We start from the raw sequence: 15977 nt of genomic DNA, 5'->3' as shown, positions 1-15977 counted from the left end.
TAATAAGAAAAACAGAAGCCTTGCTAGTAGATTGGTTCTAATCTGAGGATCTGAAGAAGGGGAAAGAAAAAGAGAGGGTAAAAAGAAGGATACACAAGTATAAAAAGAGAAAGAAGGGAATGGAACTTGCTAATTCTCATAATGATGGTACATGGGAAGACAATAGAAACATAGAGGAAGGTGTGAGGGGAATGGCATCAGATGAACCACACTCTTATCTGAAACACACAAAGGAAAGGCTGAATATGTACACTTATGTATATAAGTTCAACAATTATGTTGAATATGCAACTTGCTGCAGAAATGCATCAAACTGAACAGAGAAACAAGTGGAGATAGGCAAGGAGTATGAGAATAATATCAGTGAGGGAACAGACAAAAGCAAAACACATTTCCCAATCCTTAAAGGGGGCAATTTAAAAGGGGGGAAAATAAAAGTAAAGAACTAGAATCTAATGGGGGTGGGGTACCTAAGAATAGACTTCTTTTTTAAAAAATTAGGAAACAGCTGAATAAAATGTAGCATTTTATACAATGGAATATTAGTACTCTGTAAGAAATGATGAAGGATACAATTTCAGAGAATCCTGTCATATAAAACTGTCATATACTGAAGTAAGTAGGGCAGGAAGAACAATTTATGTTGTTGTTCAGTCAATCAGTCACGTCTAACTCTTCATGACCCTATTATGGGGTTTTCTTGGCAAAAAAAAAAAAGCCACTGGAAGAGTTTGCCATTTCCTTCTCTAGAGGATTAAGGCAAATAGATGATGAGGGACTTGCTCAGGGTCACACAGCTAGCAAGTCTGAAGTAAACTGGGTTAAGTGACTTGCCCAGCATTACACAGCTAATAAGTATCGAAGACTAGATTTGAATTCAGGTCTTCCTGACTCCAGGTCTGGTGCTCTATCCACTGGGCCACCCAGCCATCCTGATGCAAAACTACCTACCATCCTGGAAAGGCAGTTAAACAATAAAGTGGGATTAAGTCCCACTTTAATAGCCATGTGAATGTGGAGGAGGCACTTAACCTCTTGGTCTCAGTTTCTTCTTCTATAAAATAAGCACAGTAATAATATTTGCACTACCTACCTCCAAGGTTTATTATAAAGAAATTGCTTTATAAACTGTAGAGCCTTATACAACTGTGAGCCACTCTAATCTTTTGTTCATTCAATTAGCTATGAATTTACTTAACCCTATTAGCCTCCAGCATCTCTCCACCCAATATAAAGGATACCATGGGAGACTATGAAGTTCCTTGTTTAAAATCCAACAATGATCACACTTCCTGGGTTATCTTTTTATGCCTAATTTCTTCTTAAAGTTGGCAAATAAGGAGAAGATTCAATAGGGAAGGGCAATTATTCTGATTTAACAACTTCCCTGTGTATCTTTTTTCTAATCTGTCTCTATCATTCTCTCCATGGCTCCCATTTTTTCCTAAATTAAAAAAACCAGTGTTTCCCTCCTCCCATGAATCTGTAGTCATTTTCTTTCTGCTCCAGGCCTGAACTCTAATTCCATGCTATACCTTCCATCCTAAAAACTCCTCCCAGCTGTATAATCTAACCCTACCTTATGATGGTGCAGTGGATAGAGCAGTGGGGCCTGAAATCAGGAAGACCAGAGTTCAAATTCAGCCTGAGAAACTTACTAGCTGTGTGACTCTGGGCAAGTCACTTAATTCTATTTGCCTCAGTTTCCTTGTCTGTAAAATCAGCTGGACAAGGAAATGACAAACCACTCCATTATCTTTACCAAGAAAAACCCAAATAGGGACTCAAAGAGCCAGACAACTGAATCAACTGAACAGTAACAACCTTATGCAAGCAACTTTGCCAAATAAAACAAAAAAATACATGGACTCTCCTCTTGCCCAAACCTCAGTCTAGCAACTGCCCTCTTTAAACTGAAAATCCACTTTCAGTTTGTCAAGAATAACAAAAAGTGGAGGAAAAGAAGCATGAGATACCAAAAATAAACCGATAAAAAAAAGACCAACATTCATATATTAAGCATCGACTGTATATAAGTTGTAGCACTGAGGGTAATAGTAAATATAAAAGATAGGTCCTTTCCTCAAAAGGGAACCATTAGGACCTCTACAAAGTTATCATGAAAATTAAAATACAAATGCATAAGAGAGATTAAAAATGCTTACTTGAATTCTGAGAAGGGAAGAATCAAGTCAGCTGTGAATCAGATTAAGTTGCATTCAGGCAGACACAGTAGAGCTGACTCCTGAAGGATGGGTAGGTAGCACTGCAACAGGTGAGGATGGGGGAGAGGTATAATAATGAACTTTTACATGTTTTCATATACATCTATTAATTTGTTTATTTTTGTGGAGACCTGTGATTTCATCAGTTTAAGAACTTCTCAGCATAGAAACTCCTCCACCAAAGCAAATCATCAATTCATTAATATTTTATGGTCTGAAAGAGTCCATGGTCACACAGCTGATAAGTGTCAGAAGCAGGAAATGAACCCAGGTCTCACTGACTCCAGGGCCAGCTCTCCATCCTGTACATCACCACTGCTCCTCTTACATATTTATATGCCCTGAGAAATTAAGGCAACTCAAAACATAACTTCTAGATGATGGATTTACTTGGATGCATTCTTCATATACTACCAAACACACTGAAATACATATTAAATAACCATGACTCAAAGATCAACGCATAAGACTCTAATGATATTAATGTAATAATACTGGTAAAGTTTGATTACTTAATACTGCATCCCTGAATGAGGGGTAGAGTTGGTGAAAATCTAGGAGAAGAGATATCATGATTTTCTGGCTTCAAGATAAAGAGAAAAGACAGATGGTTTCAGACTCTCTTCAGGTCCCTGGAGGGAGAGAAAGACTGAGAAAAAGAACATGTAGACGACCTCAATCATGCTTCTATTCTCAATCTGCTACACTAGAGATATCAGGGAATTTCCCCTTGTACAAGAATGTGGCTACATTGAGATCATCTCACTCCCAACTAGAAAGCTCCCTCACTCTGTGCCTTGTCTGGTGTATACCATTATCCCTTCCACACTGTAACTTTACCATCATGGTTTTGATATATCACAGGTCAGCATAAGAAACTAAATGGGAATTTGGGGGAGTTATGTGAAAGCCACAGACAACATGCAAAGGCCAGTAGACAACATAGAGTCTATGACAAATACCTAACCAAATTTTATAATAAGGTACTGCAAATATCCCATATAACCAAAAGAAAAAAATCCAGACATCTTCTGTGATATGAAGGGAAGATCAAAAATGTTACACAGATTTTTCAGATTGTGGGGACACTGCGTATCTAACCCCCAAGATCTGGAAAGAATAACTACATATCCTCATGTATATACCATCTCTGACTTCTGTTTGTCATCAAGGTGAATATATAAATTTATCTGCTATTTGCTACGTGTTCATTGTAGAAGGCATCTGGTGGGAAAAGGATCAAGCTTTAGCTAGATAGCTTGGAGTACTCCTCATCAGGAACTCAGCTTGAACTGAAAAATTATTTCTCCTAGACCAAAAATATTTAAGGACTATGGATATACATACATATATATATATATATATGCATATGCAAACACATACATATATACATGCACACATATAGATCATATACATATATACACATACACATATATACATACACATGTGTGTGTGCATGTGTTTGTGTGTATAATTCTAGGCCTGAACCTTTTCTCTGGCCAGTCCCAACCTCCTGTTCCTTTCCTGGCAGGAATCAAAGTCTTCTTTGGAGAAGGACAGACATATCTATCCAAGCCACATACAGAGAGACCCATGCAGACACATATACTCGTACATGGACAAAAACACACACAATCTCCTTACATAAAAATAATGGGCTTGAATACTATCTCACACCTATTATAAACTCTTTTTACTGGCCAAAGATACACAAAGTATAGAATCCCTGGAAGAAAGGGTTACATATGACCTTAACTCAAACTTAGGAAGAATAATAAATGACTGGAGGAAAGAATGCATTTCATTATAGTTTGAGTTATATCTCCATAGTAACACGCATTAAAATGAAAACTAATTAAACAGTAAATCAACAAAGATATGGGATAAGTTTAAAAACCTGAAGTCAGGTAAACTAACAACTTTTGTATGGAAAATAAAAGCAAAACTGCTTCAGAGAAACCACCTTAGGATCTCAGTATAAATGTACATGTAATTTTTATTTGGTTAAATACATTATTTATTTTGTTAAATATTTACCAATTAAATTTAAAAGAATTTTTAACATTCATTTTTTTAAATTTTAAGTTCCAAGTTCTCTCCCTCTCTCTTGTCCCCTCCCACCTCTGAGAAGGCAAGCCATATGATACTGATTAGACAACATGTATGACTTTTAAAAAGAGAATGAGAAGGAGTTGGGATTCTATAAGTAACAAAAAACAAAGCAGCAAATCTAGATGTGCTCCCAGAAAGGAGATTTTGAAGTGTGTTTGTAAATAAAATAAGTTAAAAGTTATGGATCTATATAAATTTTAATAACAACTAAAACAGACTTTAGAGATGGTAACATCCAACCTCTATCAGCAAATTGGTAAATTTCATCCTCATTGCAAGCTTTAATAGCTTGTTAATTTTTTTTAATTATCTCAAACGTGCTCCATTTAACTAATTGGTTTTTGTTTTTAACTGCCTTAAAAATAAAACTAAGACATAAGCGCTATCAGTCATGTCATAGGATCATAGATTTCAAGTTGGAAGGGCACATAGAGGTTATCTAATGTGAACTCCCAATTTTGCAGATGAGGAAACTGAGGTCAGTGAGATTATCAAGTGTCTTGCCCAAGGTCATAGACACAGCAAATGACAGAGTTTGGAGAGCAATTCTGTTCCTCTGACTCCAAATGCAACACTCTTTCCAGGGAATTTGAATTATATGACCCTGCAGAATTTGGTCTCTAAGGAGACAGATGTTCTGAGTCTAGCTCTGGGTTCACTTGGAAGTCACAGTGTCAGTCAGATTCCTCTCTCCCATCCTTTCCCCCCTTCTCCTTCCCCATCCTATCTTTACTCTCCCATCCAACTTCATAGGGGGTTTCTGAACCCCAAACTTAGAAGATCTCACCTCTATTTCTTGAATTCAAGGCAACAAATAGTATCCACTTAAAAATAAATTAAATTAGTATAAGAGTAGTTACATTTCACCCTAATGCCCCAAACACTGTTTTGGGTGACAGTGCAGAAAGTACAGAATGGTGATGATTAAAAATTTGACTTCATGAAACTGGCAGGTCTTCCTAGAACTTACCTTTCTAATAGATAAGCCCATCTCACCTCAAATATGGTACCCTGCAGGGATGCAGGTCTACCAGTAGCGTGAAATTTAAACAAAAATGGATCCCCTAAAGGCCATATAATGATTTAGAAAACCAGAAATTAACATTATCTACATTGTATTGTATGTTTATTTATTTTATTAAACATTTCCCAATTTCATTTCAATGTAATTCCTCCTGCTATTTGAGGTCAGTTTGATACTTCTGGCATAGATCTCTGAGATCATCATTTAACCATCTCCTCCAACTACAATCAACCAATTTAAAAGCACAGTAGATAGATTGCTGGGCTTGAAATCAGGAGGACTCATCTGCCTGAGCTCAAAGGTGGCCCCAGATACTTGCTAGCTGTGTGACCCTGGGCAAGTTGCCTAACTCTGTTTTCCTCAGTTCCTCATCTGTAAAATGAGCTGGAGAAGGAAATGGCAAACCACTCCAGTATCTTTGCCAAGAAAATCCCAAATGGAGTCACCAAGAGGCAGACACAACTGAAATGAGTGAATAACAATATGTGTGAGACATATGCTAAGTTTAAGGATAAAACCACTCTCGACAGAAGTACCTAGACTACAGATAACACATAAAAGAAATGAAACAAGGAAGTTTCTACAAGGAAGGAACTTACGTTCTGGTAGGCGAGGGAGACAATCTGTAAATAAATAGGTACATGTAGTCCACCAAAGATAGGAGACAACTGTAGAGAAGGTAGCAGCAGCTTGGAGGACTGTGCAAGACCTCCAAAGGTATAGCATTTAGACATGCATTCCAGTCCCCTGCATACATTTTCTCCTCCTAGAATGTAGCCCAAGTGTCAGATAACAGCATTGTGCTTGAAAGCTTACAAATAATTTCCCCTATCACCACCCTCTCTATATGGAGTAAGACTCTTCCCTAATTGGCAAGTTAAGAAAGCCTAGGGGAGAGTTTTAGAAACTGCTTTTTTTGCCCCTATTTATTGAAGCATTGCTTTTGTCTTATGCTCTTTCTTTAAAAGGAAAAAAAATGAAGAATGGATCTGTAAATGTATATTCTAAAAGCTGTTTCATTTTCTGAAAACAGGTGTTGTCTCCACATTAAGAAGGGGAAAGGAAACATACATGATATCTGCCTGGAATTCGTCTATTCATCTGAAATGCCTATTAACAAAACAACAATGCAAGCAGAATATTATTTGCCCACTTCAGAGCAATCTATAGGGATCAAATTGTCCAGAGAATATGAGGTCTTCCTTTCTTGGGAGAAGAAAATGAAACAATTGATGAGAATATATTGCTGTTGGCTCAAGGCATTCACAAGTGCCCCTATGTGTTCTGATGATACAAAACACATGACTATTCCCAGCATTCTGAACAACCCTTTTAGAATTTATAATCAACCAATTGTTTTGGATTTAATTCTTTCATACAGTTTTAGTTATTAGAGAATACTCTTCTTTTAAACTGCACCCAGAAGAGACAGTTGTACACAGCGGTTAGCTTTCAGAAACTACCCAATTTTAGATTCCTCAAGGCTTTTGCTCAGAATTTTAAAGCTGAATTCCACATCTAAGAACAAACTTTTCCCTCAAACTAGTCCAAAACCATTCAGTTACATGGAGACTTAATCACTGTGCATGCCTCAGAACGCAGCCAAATCACAAGACTTCAGGCATGCTACCCTGTGTGTCTGAGTTCAAGCTGACCTTCAGTCTTAAGGAGGGAAAAAAAACAAGTGAACATGTAAAAAATACGCCAAGATTAGCAAGGGCACTTGGAAAGTGAAATGACCCATGAAACAAGGTCTTACCATCCTACCCTGCATAATGCTAGAAGGAAGAATTTTCTGTACAATAAATATCAGGAGGAAATCAATTTATCAGGTATCTTCATACTGTTGAAACTGTAAATTTCACAGGACTGAAGATCTAAAGTTTGAAGGGACCACCATAGCAAGTCAGCCCACCCACCTACCAACCCCAGTTTTACAGATAAGGAAACTAAGGCTTAAGGGAAGTTAAGTGAACTTACCCAATGTCACACAGACAGTTATTATCAGAGGGAAGGGATGAAGTTATATAGGAACAGAAAATAGCTTCAAGTTTCTGTTCTACAATAGTCTTAGTTTCTGCTTCAAATTCCCAAAATACCTAAGTGCTGCCTTAGGAAAAAAAAATACATAGCCCTGATCATGTGTGGCATACCATGTGTGGCATAAAGTGTAGTTCCCTGGAGACCCCAAAAGCCAGGTAAACTAATATGCCCAGAGAAGCCTGAATCATGAACTAGAGTAATGCCACTCTCCTCGAATACTTGAAAAAGCACCCCATGAAATCATATTTCTCACTTGGAGTCAACAGCAATGCTTTCACTTCCCTGCCTTGACCTTCTAGAATTGATAATTTTGTTCAAAACTTAGCTCAAATGCCCCCCACCCACACCATATGAAGTCTTTCTGAATGAATGAATAAATAAACACTGGGGATGCAAAAAGAAAATGTGAGATGGTCCCTGTCCTTGAGAAGTTCTCATTTTAATTGGAGACAAGACACCAATAAATCAACATTTATTAAGGACCTACTACATGCAAGGCACTGTGCTGAGCACAAAAGAGCAAAAGATATCAAGGAGCTCCCATTTTAATTGGGGGAGACAACACATTTTAAAAATTCAGCTACAAGACAGATAGAAAGGCCCCAAAATTCTAAGGGAGCATCACTGAGGTAGATGCTGGGGCTAGGGGTCCTAAGGTTATACAGGTACATCAGACACGAGGGGAGGGGGGAAGAACAGGGGGAGAGGAAAGGATTGAAGGGCATAGATAGAGCAGAGGTTTTTAACTCAGTTTGGGAAAGGTTATGTACAGTTTCCCAGAATAATGTTCTAAGTACATAAAAATACACAGGATTAAAAAGAAAGCAATTGTAAGTAAAACAAATATAAGAAAAAAATAATTGCAGTAACGCTATAAAAATATTTTTTAAACAAGTTCATGGGCCCCAGATTAAGAACCCTGAAATGGAGGCAGAATGGACAGTAAGGCCTGGTGGTCCTCCATCTCATCAGAAGGAAGACATTTACTAACTCTCATCTCATCCAAAAACCATGAGGTATCAAGTAGCTCCACAGAACAGAACCAGCCAAAGAGCAGGGCATCCTCAATGATGGTGGTTCTTCCCGACTTCCCTTCTTCTGTCTCATCCCCCCAGCTTCAAGTGGCACACTCTCCAAATTCTCGTTTGCTTGATATATAGTTTTTACATTTGTACATAGGAAGGTGTTCTCCCAACAGCCTCCTTGGAGGCAAGACTTGTTACCATTTTGTCTTTGTACTCTCAGCGCCTCCTATGTGCCCCAGTGGCACATGTAAAAGGTAAAGGACAAATGTCAATTGACTGTTTAATTGATGTTGCCAAATGATGTAGTTCTCATCTGCCTGCTGAGAATGTTTCCATGGCAAGGTGCCACTGGGAGAAAGGGGCAGAACAGAAAGAGTGGCACCTTACGTTGTAGGTTCCCATCTTTCACCTGGCTCACCTTCCCAGGTAACTAAGAGATGGAAAAACTACTTTTAGTTCACCTCTTTCCCTACATTAAAGGATTTCAAGTTCAAAAAATTAAGAAATGTACAATTTCCCAGAATAAATAATAACAATTGTGGGAAATTGGGCAGTGCTTTTAATGACCTCAAGCTCCTCCCAGAAACAAAGATCCAGTATTTTAAAATTCATCTTCTTCCAGTAGTATCCTCAGCATCATGGGATGATGATGAAGATGATGATGATGATAAAATGATAATGATGATGACAGTCTTTATAAGTATACATGGTGTTGTGTCAAGTTATGCTTTACAAATATTATCTCATTTTACCCTCACAACAACCCAAGGAGGTTATCCCCATTTTGCAGTAGAGGAAGACAAAGTTTAAGTGACTTGCCTGTGGTCACACAGTTAGTTAAGTGTCTAAGGCTGGATTTGAACTTTGGTCTTTCTGGCTCCAGACCCAGCACTGTATCTACCATGCTGCTGTTGCTGCTGCTGCTTTTGCTGCTGCTGCTGCTGCTGCTTTTGCTGCTAATAATAATGATGATGAAGGTGGTGGTGGTGGTGGTGGTGGTAATGATGGAAGAGAAGAAGGAGGAGTAGGAAAAGAAGGATGTGGTTCTGGTGCCAGTGGTAGTAATCATACCTAGCACTATTAAGATGTTTATGTATAATAAATACAATTTATATAATTCATATAAGGTTGGCAAAGTATATTACAGACATCATGTCATTTGATCCCCACAACAACCCTAGGAGGTAGGTGCTATTATTACCTTCATTTCATAGATGAGGAAACTAAGACAGACACAGATAAAGCGGCTTGCCCAAGGTCACAGTGCTCATAAGCACCCGAGGCTGGATTTGAACTCATCTTGTCAACATTCTATCTACTGATTTGGAACTTGGAAAAGATTCTCCCACACTTATTAATTGGAGAAAATATGTCCTAGAGGAGATGGAGGAAGAAATTCCAGCTGTCCCTGGTCAGGAAGGAAGAGGAGATATAAGAAGGCCAAAAAGGTCTACTTCCAGAGGTGACAATTATTCAACAGAGTGAACAAGTCTTGCATAAAAGAACCTTTATCTTCTGCTGGCCTAACAAGAGAATCTGCCTTTGAGCTGCTCAGAGAAAAGCATCATTTAAACAAGCCAATTAGCCAAGCTAAATTTTTGAGGTTATTGTTAACAATCTTCTAGCACAGAAATATAATGGTACTTAATCACATACCTTAGGGACAAGTAGAAATCTTTAAAGGTCAGCTAAGTCATCATTTTGCTTTTGGGCAAGCCCATAGTAAATCTCTGAATGAGGGAGACTGGAAAGAAAAGCTATCAAATGTTCCTCTACATAGGGCTCTTTCTGCTACACAGGAGTTTCAGCCATGTAGCCTATATTTATAGCTTTACTGAATTTTTAAAAGGAGGCAATAAAACCAGATTCTATTAAAAATGTGCATGACGTAGCCATGGCTATTTTAAAGAATAACCCCATCACGATTAATCCTTTGGGAACCTGCTGTTAAGAACGACAGGCATGATGAACCCTTCTGACATAATAGAAGTATCACAAACCCTTTTCCTACCACTTGTAATTCAATATTAATTAACTGGACGACTGTTAAAGCGTTACCCAATTGCCTGCTATCTGTGTCTAATAGCAGGCATGAGGACGTTCCATTTATCTTCTTGAGAGTTTCCCTATTTAATTACCAGAAATGATATAGTTCTGGCATTCTACAGCCGACTCAGGGTCCTTTGAGTATGCCTTGATGACCTAATAATTTTTTTTAAAAAAACCTAGCCATCTTCTCAATTTTTTCACATCAAACAGTAATTTCCTGCTGTAGTCATCAAAGAGCACATAACATATATTAAGAAAAACAAAGGAAAAATTATGGATGTTCTTAATGTGTTATTTTAAAACTGACTACATAGAGACACTCATAGATCATATAATGTAAGTCTTCATTTCTGTGCAGTCTAGTGATGGTGCTGCTATCAGCAGCTAATTTCCTAAAAATTGGAGGTCAAGAAATGGTCATCTTTCAAAACAAAAAAAAGCTTTTTCCTCTTTGCCCTCCCATGAGTTTTTTTGGCCTATAGTAAGAGTGGATTTGGTAGAAGATTAGTCTTACTCCTCCTGAAATAATATGCTTCAATTGACTAATGCTTCTAATCTTTCCCTGTCAATAATTTTCAAGCTGATAAAACATGCAGCTTATTAGATTTTCATCAAGTAATCATATTCTGAGACAACTGTATCTCAGTTCTCTTTGTCATCCAGTCAATTCAGAATTACAGAACCTTCTTCAGGGAGGGAAAAAACAAACTCACTGTTTTTTAGTTTTATAATCTCCAAGGCCCCTTAGAAACAAATCCTAGTTGACAATTCCCTAACATCTCATTACACAGAATAAATTTGCTTCCAAGATTTCTCTAGCCTTGTTCATTTGGTGCCCTCTGATGATTAAAACCCAGAGGGTAATCCTAAATTCTTTTCACCATGAAATCAACAATGCAAATTGAAGAGTTAGGGTGAAATTCCCAGAAAATTTATCAAGACCAATAAGTATGTGATCAAGTATACTCTGTGCCAAAGCTAGAATATTCCACTGAATTCGTGAATTTAAAAAAAAAAATGTTTCAAAAGTACAAAATAAGAAAAGGATGGCTAAACAGTAACTCATCTGAAAAAAGATCTATATGTTTTAGTGCACTGCAAGCCCAAGAATATGGCAGACAAAGAATCTAAAGTGGTTTGGGGATGTATTAAGGGAGGCTAAGTCTTCAGGAATATGGAGGGTAGAAACCTCTTGTGTTCTGCACTGGTCAGACTACATCTAGAGAATTGTGTCCAGGTCTGCATGACACATTTTAGCAATAATATTGATAAACAAAAGAGGAAGGCAACCAAGATGATAAAGGACTTTGAATTAATACCATATAACACAGCATGGAGAAGAGGAGACTTAGGGGAGACAGGACAGTTATCTTTAAAAGGTTGACATGTAAAAGAGGGATTACATTTTTTTTTCTGCTTGTCTTATCTTGCTGGGGCCTGGTCATCCACCACTACTTCCCAGCTGTCATTATACCATGTCCCCTCATTTCTACCACCTCCTTACATATTATCTTCTTCATTAGAATGTGAGCTCCTTGAAGGCAGAGACCGTCGAGACCAGGGGTGGGGAACCTGCAACCTCTAAGCCACATGTGGCCCCCTAGGTCCTCAAGTGCAACCCTCTGACTGAATTAAAACTTCACAGAATAAATCTTTTTATTAAGGCTGCAGGTTCCCCACCCCTAGTCTACACCATATGTTCCCAAAGTGGGTGATATTGGCCCCTGGGAGGCTCTTGAACGATTCCAGGGGGGGCAGTAGTAGACTCAGGTGAAATTGGGGGTCATAGAAAAAAAACAAAGGGACTGTGGAAGCGTAAGAAAAGAAGAAAAAATAAAATTTTGAAAAATCAGTTGTACATGCTTGAGTAAAAGTCATATTATTTTCCAAATAAACACAAAATTGAAGTTATAACCCATCAGTGGTCAAGTCCACCATCAAGTCTTAACAAGCACATGTTGGTAGGCAAATGTGCCAGGCCTTGTCAGGAAGTCCAGCATGCATCAGTAGGAATATGTACATGGAATGACTTGTTCAAAATACATTATATGGTTACATAACACAACATTGTATCATCAAAATTGTAATGCAGGAAAAAAATACAAATTTATAATAAATTATTAAATTTAGGATGTGTCATTTTAAAAAATACATTACATATTTTTTTAAATGATGTAAATTTCAAAAAACCATTAAAGGTTTAAAGAAAGTGGATTTCCAGGGGGATGTCATGTAATTTTTTTTTTCAAAAGGGGGCAGCTGGCCAAATAAGTTTGGGAACCTCTGGTCTAGACACATAGTAAGGACTTAACAAATGACTTTTTATCTGTTTGTCTTTCTTCCATGTATGTTGTTAGGAGATCTGGGACCATATCATCTAGACGGTTATCAAGTTACCTTCCAATTCTGAAATTCCATGATTCCTGATTTTATTGTTGGAAATCTCTCCTTTATGTTTAATCTAAATTTTTTCCCCTTATGGTTTATACATCTCTTTGTCACCCAGGAGCACACATAAACAAGGGCAAAAAGATATCCAAGGTGAGGGCACGACGATAATTTAGTGCCATTTAGTAAGAAAATTTCTCAAGTCAAAAATGAAATAAGGGGATGAAGGGAGGTAAGAGGCCTTGAACTTTGTGAAAAAGGACTTCTCAAGATGCCGGTGATGCTAGAAAAAATGCATTACTTGTCACTGTTTCACATTAATTGTCACTATGTTCATTCCTGATGATACCTCACATTTAGTGCTTCAAAACTTTCCACACAGCAAATCTGTTATATGCGTAACAGATGTATTATTTTTATGAAAGATGAAAAGTTAAGGGGCATGACAGTGGTCACAAAGATGGTAGAGAGAAGCCAGGAAGTTGTCTGAGCTCTCCCAAGTTTCCCTCAGAAATAACATTAAATCAATCCTCTAAATGAATTCTGGAGTGGCAGAACCCACAAAAATTTGGAGTGAAACTATTTTTCAGCTTAAGATAACTTAGAAGGACCTCAGGAAAGGTCTGTCTCCATTGGGTAAAAGGGGAGCACAGTCCAGTGCAGATGGCATCTGGGCAAGTCAGTGGAAGGAGGCCCTTAGTCACAGCGCAGATCAGCAAACAAGGTCCGAGGACCTGGCTCAGCAAGTGAGCTGTGAAAGAAACCTCCAGCTCCAATGCATGTAATGTTAATAGAATAAGATCTTCCTTGCCCATTAAAAGACCTAACACATGGAGCCTATGGTCACATGGAGCCTGGGTCACATGGAGCTCATACTGGGAGGAGCTTGCCCAAGGAGAAGACAGAGAAAGAGCATGAGAAGAGAGTGAGAGAGAGCAGAGAGAGAAGCAAGCTGTGAGTGGGCAAAGGAAGAAATTTGTCTAGGGGAACTTGTTTTTGTGAGGAGGCGTGGCAGAAAGAAGGTTTAAGATGTTGGGACTCCCTGGATTAGTGATAAGTACCCTGTTAAATCTTATCTCCTGGTATTTTAATGATGTCCAAAATAAATATTTTGGTTTTGCCTCTGAGGAAAAGAGTTTATTATATTTTGTGAATTTGCCCTGGAAATACACATGCATATTCATAGTGGCTGCTATGGGTATCACATTGGCATTACAATGCAGAAGGGAAATTGTGAGCCCCGGAACCTAAGCATAACAGGTGTGACTAGGCTGGGCCATCCCAGCACGGTGGGCGAGCTGCAAGCATCTGAGGCTCCAGCATGGAAAGCCAGTGACCAGGCTCCCGGTATTCAGAATAAGAAACTTGGGATAGTGTCCCCTGTGCCCCAGGAGCACAAGTCATGAAATAAGCTTGAAAATGAGAAAGAAACAGAAGAGTCCTAGAAAGCTACTATGACAATGGGGAGGATCAAAACACAATCTCAGAAGAGAATTCCTTACAAATTAGAATTGGGCAAGACTCTGAGACATCAAGAATCAGTCAAAAGGAGAAGAATGATAATTGGTCACACAGTTAGTAAGTAAGGGAGCTGAGAATTAAAGACAGGCCTCCAGACTACGAGTGTCAGACTAGAAGGCCTCTGAGGTCCCTTCCAAATTTCAATCTGTGATCCAATCATAGGCAAGGCTGAATTAGACTTCCTATCTTCTTCACTCTATTTATTCTGCTGGTGCATTCTAAATACAAAAAAAGGTAAAACCTCCACAATAAGTAAATCCACAAAAACAAAGTTCTTAAGTAGTAACTCAATGAATTCAAGTAATAGAATTGTGTAAACTGTGTAAATTGCCTCCATCCTCCTATTTAGAGCTTGGTTTTTTTCTGTTCTATTCCCAGATTTTCTAATCAAAACTTCTCCTTCCATAGCATATAGATCTATCATCTCCCCAGGTTTATAATTATCTTTGCAAAACACCATTAAATCACATAAATAAGATAGCAACATATCTTGCATGAAGAAATGATATGATTACTTAGGGTCCATTTTAACAAGAAAATCTTCTAAATCAAAAATAAAATGAAAATGAAAAACAGTAAGAAGATTTGAGTTTGGAACAAAAGAACTGATCAGCCTTCAACAAAGCAGTTGGAAATGCAGTCCATTCTGCGTTAGCCCATATTGTCATAATAGCCTTCACTTTTATTTCTCTTCCAGACATCTCTACAACACTGGTCATTATTCTCATCCCCTCCTCATCACCCTTCCGGCTGGAACATTAGGTTCTATCTCTGGGATATAAGGCTCTGATGGGTGAATCTCCACCTTATTTTGCCAAGAACCAGGCATTCCCATGGTCCCCAGTCAGCTGTATTCCATGTCATTCTGCTACAATGGAACCCCTTTTCCAGCTCCCCTTTATGTACTATCTTCCCTCACTGGTATGGAACCTGTTCTAATAGTGAAAATGACTTTAGTCACTCAAAATTGTTCTTAAAACAATACTGCTGCTATTGTATACAACATTCTCTTGGCTCTGTTCATTAAGATCTTCATTACTTTGTGCAAGTCTATCCATGCTCTTCCAAAATTATCCAGTTCATCATTTCTTATAGCACAGTGGAATTCCATCACTAACATATAGCAGAACTTGTTCAGCGATTCCTCAACTGATGGGCAACCCAGCAATTTCCAGTTCTTTGCCACCACAAAGAGAGCTGCTATTGACATTCTAGAACAGAGTTGTTTTTCTTTTTCCCTAATCATCTTTAGAAAGAGGCCTAGTGGTAGTATTGCTGGGTCAAAGGGTACAGGTAGTTTGGTAATTCTTTGGGCATAATTCCAGATTGCTCTCCAAAATAGCTGGATGAGTTCACAATTCCACTGACAGTGAGTTAGTGTCTCAATTTTTTCACATACTCTCCAGCATTTGCTGCTTTTCCCTTCAATCATTTTAATCTGGTAGATATAAAATCGTGCAGGTGAGGTATGCTGGCTGTTTGTATTCATAACCTTAGTGCCTAGCACAGTGCTGAGCATACAGCAAGTGCTTAACAGTTGATTTAACTAGTTAACTATTAATCATATTGATGCTATTTCAAATTTGTACA

At 38.2% G+C, this 15977-nt stretch overlaps 1 protein-coding gene across 2 annotated transcripts in view; it reads right to left on the bottom strand.

Annotated features, from left to right (window-relative positions):
• The window catches only part of MTUS2 (microtubule associated scaffold protein 2), a 729368-nt gene that overhangs the window by 694206 nt on the left and 19185 nt on the right, over positions 1-15977 (bottom strand). Inside the window, exon 3 of one of the 2 annotated variants that reach the window (XM_072611825.1) lies at positions 2166-2266. The exons of the other annotated variant lie outside the window; for it this stretch is intronic. The gene's annotated coding sequence lies outside the window, so the exon portion shown is untranslated. The remainder of the gene's footprint in view (positions 1-2165; positions 2267-15977) is intronic. 2 annotated transcript variants of the gene reach the window in all.

This window comes from Notamacropus eugenii, chromosome 5, assembly GCF_028372415.1.
Source record: "Notamacropus eugenii isolate mMacEug1 chromosome 5, mMacEug1.pri_v2, whole genome shotgun sequence".
NCBI classification, from domain to species: Eukaryota; Metazoa; Chordata; class Mammalia; order Diprotodontia; family Macropodidae; genus Notamacropus; species Notamacropus eugenii.
This window is presented reverse-complemented; position numbering and strand designations above follow the sequence as displayed.